An 18354-nucleotide genomic window follows, 5' to 3' on the forward strand; every position below is an offset into this window, starting at 1 on the left:
CTGTAACCCACCAGGCTCCTCTGTCCACGGGATTCTGCAGGCAAGAATACTGGAGTGGATTGCCATGATCTCCTCCAGGGGATCTCCTGACCCAGGGATTGAACCCAAGTCTCTTACATCTCCTGCATTGCAGGTATGCATTACCACTAGTGGCACCTGTACTTTTTGGTTAATTGGAATCATCAGTTATCTACTACAAACAACATTCTCCTAAGTCTACATGATACTCAAAGAACTTACTGCAAAATTGCTGAGAAGTCATCTATACTCTATTCTTTTTTCTAAAAAAGCACTGACCTTGTTAGATGTTTTGGCCTTAAAAACATGACTGAATGGAAACTTATTGCACGGAATCAATTATCTGAACGATCAGAATTTGTCTCTATTTGAAAACATCTGGATGGATACTAAATTATCCTCTATATATGTGGTATCCTGTGATCTCAGCTCTGAGATAATCTCTCCCCATTACTACTCCCAAACAAAAGATATGCTATTGATGAAGTAGGTTTTTTTTTTTTTTTTTTAATAAAAGAGGATTTCTGAGACATTGAAAATAAAAAGTAGTAAGCTCCTAGGCTAAGATTAAAATAGCATTTTTTAAGAGGAGGAGGAAAGAGGTCTTTAGTGCAGAAAACTGTAGAAAAATAAAAATCCATGTAACTTAGAAGTTAGTCATATAGGAAGCCTTGGGGAAGAGTATGAACTTCTTGAGGATCCAGACAAAATAATTCTAGCTAAGGGAGATAAAGAAAGATAATCAGACAACAGCAAATCAAAAATGATTGTAAATCTAGAGTCTATTCATATACTTCACTTTCAGATAGTTTTTTACAAATATCTTTCCTATCTACTGTTGTCAGAAACTCTGTCACTAGGTGACTTTTACAAGAGTCTGGAATTCTTGAACAAAATTCTAGAAAGCCCAGGAAATTGGAGCAATGTTTGCTACCCTAGGCCATTCTTTTGGAATGCTTAGAAAGTTTAATCTCTATGCAAGGGGTCATCCTCACCCTTGCCTTGCCTTCCCCTCTCAAGCCAACAGCAGTTGAGCAGGAAGTGGTTCCTTCACTGCCTCAAGAACTTTTCGGTTAATTTCGTATTCAAATCCTCCTCCTTTGGGTCTGGCAGATGCCTCAAACCTCTGACACAAACTCAGCCTCTCATTGCTCTGCATAAATCAGAGATGGAGTAGAGTATATTTGAGGCTCACTCAAGAAGGAAAGGGCTTCCCTTGTGGCTCAGATGGTAAAGAATCTGCCTGCAACGCAGGAGACCTGGGTTCAATTCCTGAGTCAGGAAGATCCCCTGGAGAAGGGAATGGCAACCCACTCCAGTATTCTCATCTGGAGAATTTCATTGTCAGAGGGGCCTGCTGGCTACAGTCCATGGGGGTCACATAGAGTTGGACATGACTGAGTGACTAACCCTTTCAAGAAGGAAATCTGCAGTGAGAAATCACCTGGCCTTGAGATCACAGACACAGAAGACAGACTTGGACTTCCCTGAAAGTGCAGTGGTTAAGAATCCTCCTTGCGGGGGGTGGTCCTAAGATGGCAGAGGAATAGGACAGGGAGACCACTTTCTCCCCCACAAATTAATTGAAAGAACATTTGAATGCTGAGCAAATTCCACAAAACAACTTCTGAATGCTGACAGAGGACATCAGGCACCCAGAAAGGCAGCCAATTGTCTTCAAAAGGAGATGGACAAGTCTTGAAGCTGCTGTAAGAATAAGACTGAAAACCAGAGGCAGGAGGCTTAAGTCCAAATCCTGAGAACACCAGAGAACTCCTGACTCCAGGGAACATTAATCGATAGGAGCTCATCAAATGCCTCCATACCTACACTGAAACCAAGCACCACCCAAGGGCCAACAAGTTCCAGAGAAAGACATACCATGTAAATTATCCAGCAACACAGGAACATAGCCCTGAGCTTCAATATACAGGCTGCCCAAAGTCACACCAAACCCATTAACATCTCAAAACTCATTACTGGACACTTCAGTGCACTCCAGAGAGAAGAAATCCAGCTCCATCCACCAGAACACCGACACAAGCTTCCTTAACCAGGAAACTTTGACAAGCCACACATCCAACCCCACCCACAGCAAGGAACCCCCACAATAAAGAGGAACCACAAACTGCCAGAATACAGAAAGGCCACCCCAAACACAGCAATATAAACAAGATGAAAAGGCAGAGAAATACCCAGCAGGTAAAGGAACAGGATAAATGCCCACCAAACCAAACAAAAGAGTAAGAGATAGGGAATCTACGTGATAAAGAATTCTGAATAATGATAGTGAAAATTATCCAAAATCTTGAAAACAAAATGGAGTTACAGATAAATAGCCTGGAGACAAAGATCGAGGAGATGCAAGAAATGTTTAATAAGGACCTAGAAGAAATAAAAAAGAGTCAATATATAATGAATAATGCAATCAATGAGATCAAAAACACTCTGGAGGGAACCAACAGTAGAATAACGGAGGCAGACAATAGGATTAGTGAGGTAGAAGATAGAATGGTAGAAATAAATGAAACAGAGAGGAAAAAAGAAAAAGAATTAAAAGAAATGAGGACAACCTCAGAGACCTCTGGGACAATGTTAAACGCCCCAACATTCGAATCATAGGAGTCCTAGAAGAGGAAGACAAAAAGAAAGGCCATGAGAAAATACTTGAGGAGATAATAGTTGAAAACTTCCCTAAAATGGGGAAGGAAATAATCACCCAAGTCCAAGAAACCCAGAGAGTCCCAAACAGGATAAATCCAAGGTGAAACACCCCAAGACACATATTAATTAACAAAGATCAAACACAAAAAACAAATATTAAAAGCAGCAAGGGAAAAACAACAAATAACACACAAGGGGATCCCCATAAGGATAACAGCTGATCTTTCAATAGAAATTCTTCAGGCCAGAAGGGAATGGCAGGACATACTTAAAGTGATGAAAGAAAATAACCTACAGCCCAGATTACTGTACCCAGCAAGGATCTCATTCAAATATGAAGGAGAAATCAAAAGCTTTACAGACAAGCAAAAGCTGAGAGAATTCAGCACCACCAAACCAGCTCTCCAACAAAAGCTAAAGGATCTTCTCTAGACAGGAAACACAAAAAGGGTGTATAAACTCAAACCTAAAACAATAAAGTAAATGGCAACGGAATCACACTTATCAATAATTACCTTAAATGTAAATGGGTTGAACGCCCCAACCAAAAGACAAAGGCTGGCTGAATGACACAAAAACAAGACCCCCATATATATGTCTACAAGAGACCCACCTCAAAACGAGGGACACATACAGAACTGAAAGTGAAGGGCTGGAAAAAGATATTCCACGCAAACAGAGACCAAAAGAAAGCAGGAGTAGCAATACTCATAGCAGATAAAATAGACTTTAAAACAAAGGCTGTGAAAAGAGACAAGGAAGGACACTACATAATGATCAAAGGAACAATCCAAGAAGAAGATATAACAATTATAAATATATATGCACTCAACATAGGAGCACTGCAATATGTAAGACAAATGCTAACAAGTATGAAAGGGGAAATTAATAATAACACAATAACAGTGGGAGATTTTAATACACCACTCACATCTATGGATAGATCAACTAAACAGAAAATTAACAAGGAAACACAAACTTTAAATGATACAATAGACCAGTTAGACCTAATAGATCTCTATAGGACATTTCACCCCAAAACAATGAATTTCACCTTTTTCTCAAGTGCACACGGAACCTTCTCCAGGATAGATCACATCCTGGGCCATAAATCTAGCCTTGGTAAATTCAAAAAAATTGAACTCATTCCAAGCATCTTTTCTGACCACAATGCAGTAAGGTTAGATGTCAATTACAGGAGAAAAACTATTAAAAATTCCAACATATGGAGGCTGAACAACATGCTCCTGAATAACCAACAAATCACAGAAGAAATCAAAATATGCATAGAAACGAATAAAAATGAAAACACAACAACCCAAAACCTATGGGACACTGTAAAAGCAGTGCTAAGGGGAAGGTTCATAGCAATACAGGCTTACCTCAAGAAACAAGAAAAAAGTCAAATAAATAACCTAACTCTACACCTAAAGCAACTAGAAAAGGAAGAAATGAAGAACCCTAGGGTTAGTAGAAGGAAAGAAATCTTAAAAATTAGGGCAGAAATAAATGCAAAAGAAACAAAAGAGACCATAGCTAAAATCAACAAAGCTAAAAGCTGGTTTTTTGAGAAGTTAAATAAAATTGACAAACTATTAGCCAGACTCATCAAGAAACAAAGGGAGAAAAATCAAATCAGCAAAATTAGAAATGAAAATGGAGAGATCACAACTGACAACACACAAATACAAAGGATCATAAGAGACTACTATCAGTAACTATATGCCAATAAAATGGACAACTGGAAGAAATGGACAAATTCTTAGAAAAGTACAACTTTCCAAAACTGAACCAGGAAGAAATGGAAAATCTTAACAGACCCATCACAAGCACAGAAATTGAAACTATAATCAGAAATCTTCCAGCAAACAAAAGCCCAGGACCAGACGGCTTCACAGCTGAATTCTACCAAAAATTTAGAGAGCTAACACCTATCCTACCCAAACTCTTCCAGAAAATTGCAGAGGAAGGTAAACTTCCAAACTCATTCTATGAGGCCACCATCACCCTAATACCAAAACCTGACAAAGATGCCACAAAAAAAGAAAACTACAGGCCAATATCACTGATGAACATAGATGCAAAAATCCTTAACAAAATTCTAGCAAACAGAATCCAACAACATATTAAAAAGATCATACATCATGACCAAGTGGGCTTTATCCCAGGGATGCAAGGATTCTTCAATATCTGCAAATTAATCAATGTAATACACCACATTAACAAATTGAAAAATAAAAACCATATGATTATCTCAATAGATGCAGAGAAAACCTTTTACAAAATTCAACATCAATTTATGATAAAACCCCCCAGAAAGCAGGAATAGAGAGAACATACCTCAACATAATAAAAGCTATATATGACAAACTCACAGCAAACATTATCCTCAATGGTGAAAAATTGAAAGCATTTCCCCTAAAGTCAGGAATAAGACAAGGGTGCCCACTCTCACCACTACTATTCAACATAGTTTTGGAAGTTTTGGCCACAGCAGTCAGAGCAGAAAAAGAAATAAAAGGAATCCAGATTGGAAAAGAAGAAGTAAAACTCTCACTGTTTGCAGATGACATGATCCTCTACATAGAAAACCCTAAAGACTCCACCAGAAAATTACTAGAGCTAATCAATAAATATAGTAAAGTTGCAGGATATATAATCAACACACAGTAATTCCTTGCATTCATATACACTAACAATGAAAAAACAGAAAAGTAATTAAGGAAACAATTCCATTAACCATTGCAATGAAAAGGATAAAATACTTAGGAATATATCTACCTAAAGAAACAAAAGACCTATATATACAAAACTATAAAACACTGGTGAAAGAAATCAAAGAGGACACAAATAGATGGAGAAATATACTGTGTTCATGGATCGGAAGAATCAATATAGTGAAAATGAGTATGCTACCCAAAGCAATCTATAGATTCAATGCAATCCCTATGAAGCTACCAACAGTATTTTTCACAGAACTAGATCAAATAATTTCACAATTTGTATGGAAATACAAAAAACCTCGAATAGCCAAAGCAATCTTGAGAAAGAAGAATAGAACTGGAGAAATCAACCTAGCTGACTTCAGGCTCTACTACAAAGCCACAGTCTTCAAGACAGTATGGTACTGGCACAAAGACGGAAATATAGATCAACAGAACAAAATAGAAAGCCCAGAAATAAATCCATGCACCTATGGTCACCTTATCTTCGACAAAGGAGACAAGAATATACAATGAAGAAAAGACAATCTCTTCAACAAGTGGTGCTGGGAAAACTGGTCAACGACTTGTAAAAAAAATGAAACTAGAACACTTTCTAACACCATGCACAAAAATAAACTCAAAATGGATTAAAGATCTAAACATAAGGCCAGAGGAAAACATAGGCAAAACACTCTCCGACATAAATCACAGCAGGATCCTCTATGACCCACCTCCCAGAATATTGGAAATAAAAGCAAAAACAAACAAATGGGACCTAATTAAAATTAAAAGCTTTTGCACAACAAAGGAAACTATAAGCAAGGTGAAAAGACAGCCTTCAGAATGGGAGAAAATAATAGCAAAGGAAGCAACTGATAAAGAATTAATCTCCAAAATATACAAGCAACTCCTGCAGCTCAATTCCAGAAAAATAAACAACCCAATCAAAAAATGGGCCAAAGAACTAAACAGACATTTCTCCAAAGAAGACATACAGATGGCTAACAAACACATGAAAAGATGCTCAACATCACTCATTATTAGAGAAATGCAAATCAAAACCACAATGAGGTACCATTTCACGCCAGTCAGAATGGCTGCTATCCAAAAGTCTACAAGCAATAAATGCTGGAGAGGATGTGGAGGAAAGGGAACCCTCTTACACGGTTGGTGGGAATGCAAACTAGTACAGCCACTATGGAGAACAGTGTGGAGATTCCTTAAAAAACTGGAAATAGAACTGCCATATGAGCCAGCAATCCCACTGCTGGGCATACACACCAAGGAAACCAGAATTGAAAGAGACATATGTACCCCAATGTTCATCGCAGCACTGTTTATTATAGCCAGGACATGGAAGCAACCTAGATGTCCATCAGCAAACGAATGGATAAGAAAGCTGTGGTACATATACACAACAGAATATTACTCAGCCATCAAAAAGAGTACATTTGAATCAGTTCTAATGCGGTGGATGAAACTGGAGCCTATTATACAGAGTGAAGTCAGCCAGAAAGAAAAACACCAATACAGTATACTAACGCATATATATGGAATTTAGAAAGATGGTAACGATAATTGTGTATGCAAGACAGCAAAAGTGACACTGATCTATAGAACAGTCTTTTGCACTCTGTGGGAGAGGGCGAGGGTGGGATGGTTTGGGAGAATGGCACTGAAACATGTATATTATCATATATGAAATGGATCACCAGTCCAGGTTCGATGCATGATTCAGGGTGCTCGGGGCTGGTGCACTGGGATGACCCAGAGGGACGGGATAGGGAGGGAGGTGAGAAGGGGGTTCAGGAGGGGGAACACATGTACACCCGTGGCGGATTCATGTCAATGTATGGCAAAACCAATACAATATTGTAAAGTAATTAGCCTCCGAAAAAAAAAAAAAAAAAAGAATACTCCTTGCAATGTAGGGGACACAAGTTCAATCCCTGGCCCGGGACGATTCCACATGCTGCGGGGCAACTAAGCCCATGCACCATGACTGCTGAGCCGGAGCTCTGTAGGCCAGGCTCCACAGCATGAGAAGCCACTGCAATGAGAAGCCCGTGCACCGCAACCAAAGGGTGACCCTACTTGCCACAGTCAGAGAACCCACAGCACTGCAACCAAGACCCAGTGCAGCCACAAATAAGGAAATAAATAAACTTTCTAAAAAGAGAGAGAGGAAAAAAGAAATAATAAAATAAAAAGAGAGGGACTTGGATGCTTGAGGAGGGCCAACAGCAGACATAGTGATTCTTCACACCATCACTTTAAGGGGAAGGGTCCTTAGGTTGGATCATGTGCATGCTTTATTGTCTTTGGGGGCAAAAATACACATTTCTCTATTACTCTTTAGCTTGATATCACAAAGATCCGAGGAGTTAATGCAATGGCTACTACCATGTTTAGGGTTGTGATCCATAAGTACTTCAGAGTATCTCAAGCCGCCTGATTACTGCCAAATTAAATGCATAATTCTTTCCTGGCCTTCAGGAGAAATGTGTTGACATTGAGGCTTAGTAATCAATGTTATGAGAAGAAAAACAATAGATTTTGACTAGCTTGACTTCAAATATTTTATTACTGTCTTATAGCTTTCATTAAAAGAACTGGCTTTATTCAATTTGGAATACAAATTGAAAGTGAAAGGCTTTTCACTTTCACTTTCTCATTATATCCAGATGAGCTTTGTTCAGTTCAGTTCAGTCGCTCAGTTGTGTCCGACTCTCCGCAAACCCATGAATCACAGCATGCCAGGCCTCCCTGTCCATCACCAACTCCCGGAGTTCACTCAAACTCATGTCCACAGAGTCGGTGATGCCATCCAGCCATCTCATTCTCTGTCGTTCCCTTCTCCACCCGCCCCCAACCTTTCCCAGCATCAGAGTCTTTTCCAGTGAGTCAACTCGTCACATGAGGTGGCCAAAGTATTGCAGTTTCAGCTTTAGCATCAGTCCTTCCAATGAACACCCAGGATTGATCTCCTTTAGAATGGACTGGATGGATCTCCTTGCAGTCCAAGAGACTCTCAAGAGTCTTCTCCAGCACCACAGTTCAAAAGCATCAATTCTTCGGCAATCAGCTTTCTTCACAGTCCAACTCTCACATCCATACATGACCACGGGAAAAACCATAGCCTTGACTAGATGGACCTTGGTTGGCAAAGTAATGTCTCTGCTTTTTAATACACTATCTAAGTTGGTCATAACTTTCCTTCCAAGGAGTAAGCGTCTTTTCATTTCATGGCTGCAATCAGCATCTGCACTGATTTTGGAGCCAAAAAAAATAAAGTCTGACACTGTTTCCACTGTTTTCCATCTATTTCCCATGAAGTGATGGGACCAGATGCCATGATCTTTGTTTTCTGAATGTTGAGCTTCAAGCCAACCTTTTCACTCTCCTCTTTCACTTTCATCAAGAGGCTTTTGAGTTCCTCTTCACTTTCTCCCATAAGGGTAGTGTCATCTGCATATCTGAGGTTATTGATATTTCTCCCAGCAATCTTGATTCCAGCTTGTGCTTCTTCCAGCCCAGCGTTCCTCATGATGTACTCTGCATATAAGTTAAATAAGCAGGGTGACAATATACAACCTTGACGTACACCTTTTCCTATTTGGAACCAGTCTGTTGTTCCATGTCCAGATCTAACTGTTGCTTCCTGACCTGCATACAGGTTTCTCAAGAGACAGGTCAGGTGGTCTGGTATTCCGATTTCTTTCAGAATGTTCCACAGTTTATTGTGATCCACACAGTCAAAGGCTTTGGCATAGTCAATGAAGCAGAAATAGATGGTTTTCTGGAACTCTCTTGCTTTCTCCATGATCCAATGGATGTTGGCAATTTGATCTCTGGTGCCTCTGCCTTTTCTAAAACCTGCTTGAACATCTGGGAGTTCACGGTTCACATATTGCTGAAGCCTGGCTGGAGAATTTTGAGCATGACTTTATTAGCATTTGAGATGAGTGCAATTGTGCGGTAGCTTGAGCATTCTATGGCATTGCCTTTCTTTGGGATTGGAATGAAGACTGACCTTTTCCAGTCCTGTGGCCACTGCTGAGTTTTCCAAATTTGCTGGCATATTGAGTGCAGTACTTTCACAGCATCATCTTTCAGGATTTGAAATAGCTCAACTGGAATTCCTTCACCTCCACTAGCTTTGTTCGTAGTGATGCTTTCTAAGCGCACTGGTCATAGCAAACACCCTCTTCCAACAACACAAGAGAAGACTCTACACATGGACAGCACCAGATGGTCAACACCAAAATCAGATTGATTATATTCTTTGCAGCCAAAGATGGAGAAGCTGTATACAGTTAGCAAAAACAAGACCAGGAGCTGACTGTGGCTCAGATCATGAACTCCTTGTTGCCAAATTCAGACTGAAACCATTCAGATATGACCTAAATCAAATCCCTTATGATTATACAGTGGTAGTAAGAAATAGATTTAAGGGACTAGATCTGATAGATAGAGTGCCTGATGAGCTCTGGACGGAGGTTCGTGACACTGTACAGGAGACAGGGACCAAGACCATCCCCATGGAAAAGAAATGCAAAAAAGCAAAATGGCTGTCTGAGGAGGCCTTACAAATAGCTGTGAAAAGAAGAGAAGCGAAAAGCAAAGGAGAAAAGGAAAGATATAAGCATCTGAATGCAGAGTTCCAAAGAAGAGCAAGGAGAGATAAGAAAGACTTCCTCAGTGATCAATGCAAAGAAATAGAGGAAAACAACAGAATAGGAAAAACAAGAGATCTCTTCAAGAAAATTAGAGATTCCAAGGGAACATTTCATGCAAAGATGGGCTCGATAAAGGACAGAAATGGTATGGACCTAACAGAAGCAGAAGATATTAAGAAGAGGTGGCAAGAATACACAGAAGAACTGTACAAAAAAGATCTTCATGACCAAGATAGTCACAATAACGTGATCACTGACCTAGAGCCAGACATCTTGGAATGTGAAGTCAAGTGGGCCTTAGAAAGCATCACTACGAACAAAGCTAGTGGAGGTGATGGAATTCCAGTGGAGCTATTTCAAATCTTGAAAGATGATGCTGTGAAAGAGCTATGTTACTCATCTTTTAATTAAACCATAGAGAGTTAATGGGGGTTGAAGGAAGCGGGATGAAAAAGAGCTAAATACATATAAGTTTCATTTTATATTGACTTATCTCCCTTCCCTGAAATATCAGCAAAATAAAAACTAAGGTTCTGTTCTTGCCCACATTCACTTTAATATTTTTACCATTTGGTCTTCATATAGAACTATTTGGCCTAGTAAGTATTCATGCTTTCTTCACAAACAGTCACAAAAAATATTACCAGGGCTTAAGCCAAATTACCTTGTCTACAAACCTTGGCTGGCTCACATTTGGAGCAATTAACATATTTTGAAAATTGTCCAAGAAATTCATAAATCAATAGATTTCCCTTCCTGAAAAGCCAATTTCCTAAACATTCAATGAGATGGCTTTTGAGACCCACACCAACTAAATAGGAAAGTAATAGTGTTCCTATCTTAACAGGAAACTCACAATTGTGGGTGCTGCTGCCCTCATTATACTATAATAGAATTTCAAAAGAATCTTTTCTGAATTAAAAAATATTCCATCTATTTGCTGCACAATATCCTCTTCAATCTTTCGTACTAAATGATAGATATGGAAAGTAAGGAGGGGCACATATTTATTGTCCTTTTCTCCAGGAAGCAAGTCAGGTTTTCTATTTCATTATCCCTTCTCCTACTTGTTTGTTTGTTTTTTTTTCAATTAAGTAAATTTCTATTTAATCAGAGTCACTACAGAAAATAATTTTTTTAAAAGTAAAATGGTAGAATAGTTTTCGGTAACAGAAATTTATCTAGAGTTAAAAATGGAAAGGCATACTTCATGACAAAGCTTTAATAGCAGATATAAGCTAGCATTTTCTATTTACCAAATACCAAAAACATTTAACACACAACAACTTAACCAGGATGCAACATCTTTGCATTCTGAATCATAATTTATACAATTCAAAACCCAGGTATTTGAAAGGTTAAAAAAGTAACTCACAATATGCAGTCACGAGGCGTCCCGGGTCTCAGAGCCTTCCACAGCTGTAAGGACAGATTTGCTCGCCGGCACCTCTCTGGCCCTGCAACTGAGATCACTCATAATTAATGAATAATTTACTCGAATACTTGACAGCTCAGTAAGCGGTTTATGAAAGGCTGTTACTTTTACTTCTTCTGTAGTTGCCTTTGCAAACAGGAAACAGGAAACACACCTACAAGAACACTGACAGACCTCAGCCTAATTGGTCTTTTCTCAAAGTACTCAGTGTAGAGTCTTGTACCACAGACATGATATGTCCCTAAAAGAGCAATACTAAGATCCTTCTATTGCAGAGTTTAAAATCTTTTAGACAGATGCCATGCAGGCAATTTATTAGAAGCATTCTAGTAACATTCAGGCCTTATGACCTTAATCCTGGAAGGACTATAAATTTCAGAATATATATATAATATTTATAAATACATACATATAAACATATATTTGTATATATAAGTACAAATATATAATACATTAAACAATAGATTATTTAAAACAATAAGCAGCATATTAAAGTAATATATATAATTTTCCTGGAATATATGTGGAAACTATCATTTAGGAATCTTTTGTCTACACCTAACAGAAAACCCAGCTCAAAATCCCTTAAAGAAATAAATAACAAAACAAGAAAATATTTTGGTTTATTGAGTTGGGGAAGAAAAACCTGGATGTAGGGCTGGTTTTAGGAAAACAGAGTTTCACTATGTATATCTCTTGATTCTCTGCAAGTCTCTTAGCATGGTATTTTCTGTACAGTGACTTTAGCTTCTGGCTGCCTTTCCTCTTGGTGCAAAGAAATAACTTCAGCGGTTCAAGATCACACATCCATCTTCCAAGAGGGCAGTGTTAGCGTGCTGCCAGTCTCAAGCTCTGAAGTCATTCTGATTGCCCATCACTGAATCAGCCACTGTGCTTTGCTGAATGGCTGTAATCAAGTCTTATCCTCGTGAGAGGTGACAGCCTCTCTCTTTCAGTCAGTCAGTCGTGTCTGACTCCTTCTGACCCCATGGACTGTAGCCCGCCAGACTCTTCTGTCCATGGAATTTTCCAAGCAAGAATACTGGAGTGGGTAGCCATCCTACTCCAGGGGATCTTTCCCTGAGTCTCTTGAGTCTCCTGCATCGGCAGGCAGGTTCTTTACCACTGGTTCTACCTGGGAAACCCAGAGATGAGGGTAGGATGTTCCAAAGAAAAATCACATGGAAGGGCATTCAGGTTACTAAGAGGAAGGGACAAGGGGGTAAAGAATATTGGAGGGAATCAACAAATGTCTGCCATGACAATGTTTGGCAATAATCCGAAGATTGGTATTTGAGGATATAAATCTATGAAAATACTGGATCTTGGGTTATCTAAAGATGTCTGAAAGAGAATGAGCTGAGGTTCAAGAGATATTGATTACAAGATTTTCTATTAACATTATGTTTTTATGTTTGCTAAGAAAATAGTTCAGAATTTTTCCACTTTGTTTATGAAACACATAAATAGTGTATAAAGTGTGCTTGCATACAATCTTCTACCTTGTTATTCAAACAGCCCTGCTAGGTAGATAGATGACCTTGGCAGGAGCTTAGAGAGCAGGGTAGATACTGCTCTTAACTCTCCAACACCCAGTCTACTCTTTTTTCTACCTGGACCTTGATTTTGCTCAGGGCAGCAATTTGCCCTGTTTAAACTACAGCTAAGGATGGGCAGGTGGAACACTTTGGGCCCTAGACATGTAAGCTGAAGGTATTAGGGCTTCTGGAACAGCTCTATTAAAGGGCTCTGGTGTTTGCTTTTCGCCTTTCCCCTTCCAATGCCTGAAACGCCAATTAAATGCCAGAGGTGGAGCCATATCTTGCAGCCATAGAGTGACAAGTATACCACATGCTGGGAAGACTAAATTGAAAGGAGAAGCCACTATACTGGGCCTTGTCTGCCTCCTCCTGGGCTATTAGATGAGAAAAACCTCTATATTGTTAAGCCACCATAGAAGGGCTCTTGTTCCGTGCAGCTAAACATACACCTTATATAAAGAGGCTTAACAATCTGGTTATGACAGATCAAGGCTTAACCCCAGGTTTCTTGACTCTCTGTGTTGCCTCTCCATAAGCAGAATCTATACTCTGAATACTGTACAAACAGGCATTTTAAATTTATGCTTTCTTTTTAACAAATAGCTCGTTTAAATGATCTGAGTCATAGCTATGATGCCAAGAGGGGATTCACTCACCATTCTTCTGTTTTTGGTTTCTTTAGCTTTTTAACATGTAACACTCAAGCACTTGCAAAATTTCTAAGACAAGAATGCCTTAGCTGCAGAAAAACCAACCTAGGGTCATTTGACCAAAATTTCTTTCAAGACTACCTAAGGGAGAATTGACCATCTTCCCAGATTTAGCCATGGATGAGTTTTCTCCCTAGACTTTCTCACTGACTTAGTTATTAAAAAACAACAGAAGACTTCTGGTGTCTGGCTCCATGTATAAGGAGCTCGGAAGTCACTATTCTCTCTTAACAACAAATAGAAATGAACAACTCTTCTTGGATTCATAAACTGCTTCACCCAAGACTGGAGAGACCAGCAGGGGAATACAGGAAGTCTCAGAGACTTGCCAGCAGAAATCGCCACTGGAAGTCCCGTACCAGAGAGGGAAAACCTGAACTGTAATTGACCAACTGCTGGAGCCTCCATGAGGACAACTCTGAGAGTTCAACACTCCAGGGGGACACAGTCATGATGGAGGGCAGTCCTTACAATACTGTGAGATTTACTTCAAGGAGCTCTACCAGATTCCTGCAGTAAATACCAGAGAAAAGTCAGTACAGGTTTCTGGAACAGAGTGGGTAAAGGAGCATTTTGAAATATGCCAGAGCACTCTGTTCTTGCCCTCAGGGGAAACTGGTTACCAGAGTCTAACCTGCAAGTGCATCCTCAGAGCCCAACTGACCTGGAGAAGGGAAATACTCAGCTTCAGACTCCTCCAGGCATCCAGATGGGAGAAGGAACTACTTGACTGCAACCCACACTAGCCATCCTGTACCACCTACGTGAGGAGAAAGAGCTGAGAAACACTCATGAAGATTGCAGTCTAGAGGCACAGGCTCACCAAAACACTGAGTGAGACCTGATCATAGGATACATAGAATACTTCTTTTCCCTGAAAACTCACGACCACATTACTGAAAATCTATTTATAGCAGTTTCTTTTACTCACTACAACATGTCTGGCTATCAGGAAAAAATTACAAGGCTTGCCAAAGAAAAAGGAAAAAAAGCCCACACAATTTTTAGAGGCAGAGAATCAGAACCAGCATGGCTGGGAAGCTGGAACTAAAAGATAACAGAGCTCTCACAAAGGCTGGAATAATTTACTGAGCAAAAAGTCAAGGAGGAGCCACGCCTAAAGATCAATTCCAGAGGGATTAAGGATTTAGCTGTGAAAAGCAAAATGTTAACACTTGTAGAAGAAAATATAGGAGAACATCATTCTGACCTCCAAACGGGGAAAGAGTTCTTAAGGCACAAAAGAGCTAACACCAAAGGACAGACTGATAAATTTGCCTGCTCTGCTAAGATTTTCTGTTTATCTAAAGGCACAATAAAGAAAGCAGAAGACATGCCAATATATGAGACATGTTTGCAACATATGAAATCAACAAAAGACCAATATTCAGATTATATAAAGACATGTTACAAATCAGTAAGAAAAAGACAATACAATAGGAAAATGATCAACAGATCTGACATACCATCCCGGAAGAGAATAATATGAATGGTGAATGAATGGTTTTCTTTCTTCCTTTCTGATCAGACTTTTATTTTCTCTTCTTACTTTTGCATTGTTTAGAACTTCTAGTACTATGTTGACTAGGAGTTGTGAAAGAGGGCATTCTTACCTTGCTGCTAATCTTATGAGGAAAGGATTTAGTCTTCCACTGTTAAGTGCACTGTTAGCTGCAAATGTTTCATAGATTTTTAAAAAATCAATTTTAGAAAGTTTCCTTCTATTCCAATTTTTCTGAAAGCTTTTCTTTTTTTTTTTAATCATGAATGGGTGCTGAATTAGTGTAATTGTGATACTTTTTCTTTAGACTGTTTATATGGTAGATTACACTGCTTTTCATACTGAATGATCTTTGCATTGCTAGAATAAACATCACTTGATCACAATACATAATTATTTTTACATGCTGCTGAATGCTATTTACCAATATTTTTTTAAGGGATTTTGCATACATCTTCATGAGAGTCATTAGTCTCTAGTTGTCTTGTTGTACTGTCTTTTTCAAGTTTAGTTATTAGAATTGCTTCTCATAATGAATTAAGAAGTGTTCCCTTCTCTGACATTTACTGGAAGAGATTTATAGTATTAATGTTTGTGAACCATGAACTTCCAGATGTTCAAGCTGGTTTTAGAAAAGGCAGAGGAACCAGAAATCAAATTGCCAACATCTGCTGGATCATAGAAAAAGCAAGAGAATTCCAGAAAAACATTTCTGCTTTATTGACTATGCCAAAGCCTTTGACTGGATCACAATAAACTGTGGAAAATTCTGAAAGAGATGGGAATACCAGACCACCCGACCTGCCTCTTGAGAAATCTGTATACAGGTCAGGAAGCAACAGTTAGAACTGGACATGGAACAACAGACTGGTTCCAAATAGGAAAAGGAGTACGTCAAGGCTGTATATTGTCACCCTGCTTATTAAACTTATATGCAGAGTACATCATGAGAAACGCTGGGCTGGAAGAAGCACAAGCTGGAATCAAGATCGCCGGGAGAAATATCAATAACCTAAGATATGCAGATGACACCACCCTTATGGCAGAAAGTGAAGAGAAACTCAAAAGCCTCTTGATGAAAGTGAAAGAGGAGAGTGAAAAAGTTGGCTTAAAGCTCAACATTCAGAAAACAAAGATGATGGCATCCGGTCCCATCACTTCACAGCAAATAGATGGGGAAACAGTGGAAACAGTGGCTGACTTTATTTTTCTGGGCTCCAAAATCACTGCAGATGGTGACTGCAGCCATGAAATTAAAAGACACTTACTACTTGGAAGGAAAGTTATGACTAAACTAGACAGCATATTAAAAAGCAGAGACATTACTTTCAAAAAAGATCCATCTAGTCAAGGCTATGGTTTTTCCAGTGGTCATGTATAGATGTGAGAGTTGGACTATAAAGAAAGTTGAGCACAGAAGAATTGATGCTTTAGAACTGTGGTGTTGGAGAAGACTCTTGAGAGTCCCTTGGACTGCAAGGAGATCCAACCAGTCCATCCTGGGGGAGATCAGTCCTGGGTGTTCTTTGGAAGGACTGATGTTGAAGCTGAAACTCCAATATTTTGGCCACAAAGAGCTGACTCATTGGAAAAGACCCTGATGCCGGGAAAGATTGAGGGCAGGAGGAGAAGGGGACGACAGAGGATGAGATGGTTGGATGGCATCACTGACTCAATGGATATGGGTTTGGGTGGACTCCAGGAGTTGGTGATGGACAGGGAGGCCTGGCATGCTACGGTTCATGGGGTCCCAAAGAGTCGGACACGACTGAGCGACTGAACTGAACTGAACTTCTTTAAATATTTGGTAGACTTTTCCAGTGAAATCTGGAGCTTTCTGTTTGGCAAGTTTCTAAACTAATTCAATTTCCTTAGTTGTAAGGCTATTTAAATTATCTATCTTCTTAACAACTTGCGATTGTGCTTTTCAGGAAGTTGGTCCGTTTTACATAAGTTGTGAAACTTGTATGTGTAGACTTATTTGCCTGAAATATTCTTTTACTATTCTTTTGCTGTCAGGAAGTCTATGGTGATATCTCCTTTTTGATACCAGATATTGGTAATTTGGGGCTTTCCAGATGGCACAGTGGTAAAGAATCTGCCTGCCAATGCAGGAGACACCGGAGCTTCAGAGGATTCTATCCATGGGTTGGGAAGATTCCCTGGAGGAGGAAATGGCAACCCACTCCAGTATTCTTGCCTGGAGAATTCCACGGACAGCAGAGCCTGGCGGGCTGCAATGGGGTTGCAAACAGCTGGACATGAGTGAGTGCACAAGCATGCATACTGGTAACGTGCCTTCTCTTTCTCTGATAGTGCTGCTAAAGATTGATCAATTCTGTCACCCTTTTCAAAGAAGCAGTTTTTTGCTTGATATATTTTCCTTAATATTTTTCTCTTTTCAGTTTCATTGATTTCTGGTCTTATCTTTATTATGTTCTTCTTTATGCTTGCTTTGGGTTCATTTTGCTCTTTTTTTACCCTATAGTTTCTTTAAAAAATTCATCTCTGGAAATGGTAGCTTAGAGTATTGATTTGAGACTTTCCCCTTTTTAAAGTAAATATTAAGTGCTATAGATTTCCTCTCAGAACTGCTTTAGCTGAGTCTCACAAATTTTGATAGATTGTATTTTCATTCACTTCAATGTATTTGCTTTTAAATTTCTTTGTGACTTCCTCTTTGACCCACAGATTACTTGGAAATTTGTTGGTTTTTTTTTCCCAAATGTTTAGAGAATTTCCTGTCATCTCTCTGTTACTGATTTCCATTTTGATTTCATTGTATTCAGAGAATAATACACTCTTTATGATCTTAGTTTTTAAATATTTGTTGAAGCTTGTTTTAATGGCTTATGGTGTGTCTTGGCATATATTTTGTGGTGCTTGAAAAGAACATCATTTCTGCTGTTGTTGGTTAGATTCTATAAATGTAAATTAGACCCAGTTGATTGGTTGTGTTGGGTTCATCTCCATGACTGCTAGTTTTCTATTTGTTCTATTAATTGTTCAGAGAGGTATATTGGGGCTTCCAATTCTAATTGTGGATTTGTCTATTCTAGCAGCTTTTGCAATTTTGTTTTACATATTTTGTTCTGTTATTT

General features: G+C 39.1%; 1 protein-coding gene across 5 annotated transcripts in view; it reads right to left on the reverse strand.

The window, feature by feature from the left end:
* NCALD (neurocalcin delta) overlaps positions 1 to 18354 on the reverse strand; it is a 481050-nt gene that overhangs the window by 181058 nt on the left and 281638 nt on the right. For 4 of the 5 annotated variants that reach the window (XM_055432078.2, XM_055432074.2, XM_055432079.2 and 1 more), the window contains one exon: positions 11442 to 11529. The gene's annotated coding sequence lies outside the window, so the exon portion shown is untranslated. Of the gene's footprint in view, positions 1 to 11441; positions 11607 to 18354 lie in introns of those variants that run through there. The other variant, XM_088844703.1, reaches the window with a different exon arrangement.

Source organism: Moschus berezovskii, chromosome 16, assembly GCF_049115385.1.
Source record: "Moschus berezovskii isolate FMDL1 chromosome 16, NW_MosBer_1.0, whole genome shotgun sequence".
NCBI classification, from domain to species: domain Eukaryota; kingdom Metazoa; phylum Chordata; class Mammalia; order Artiodactyla; family Moschidae; genus Moschus; species Moschus berezovskii.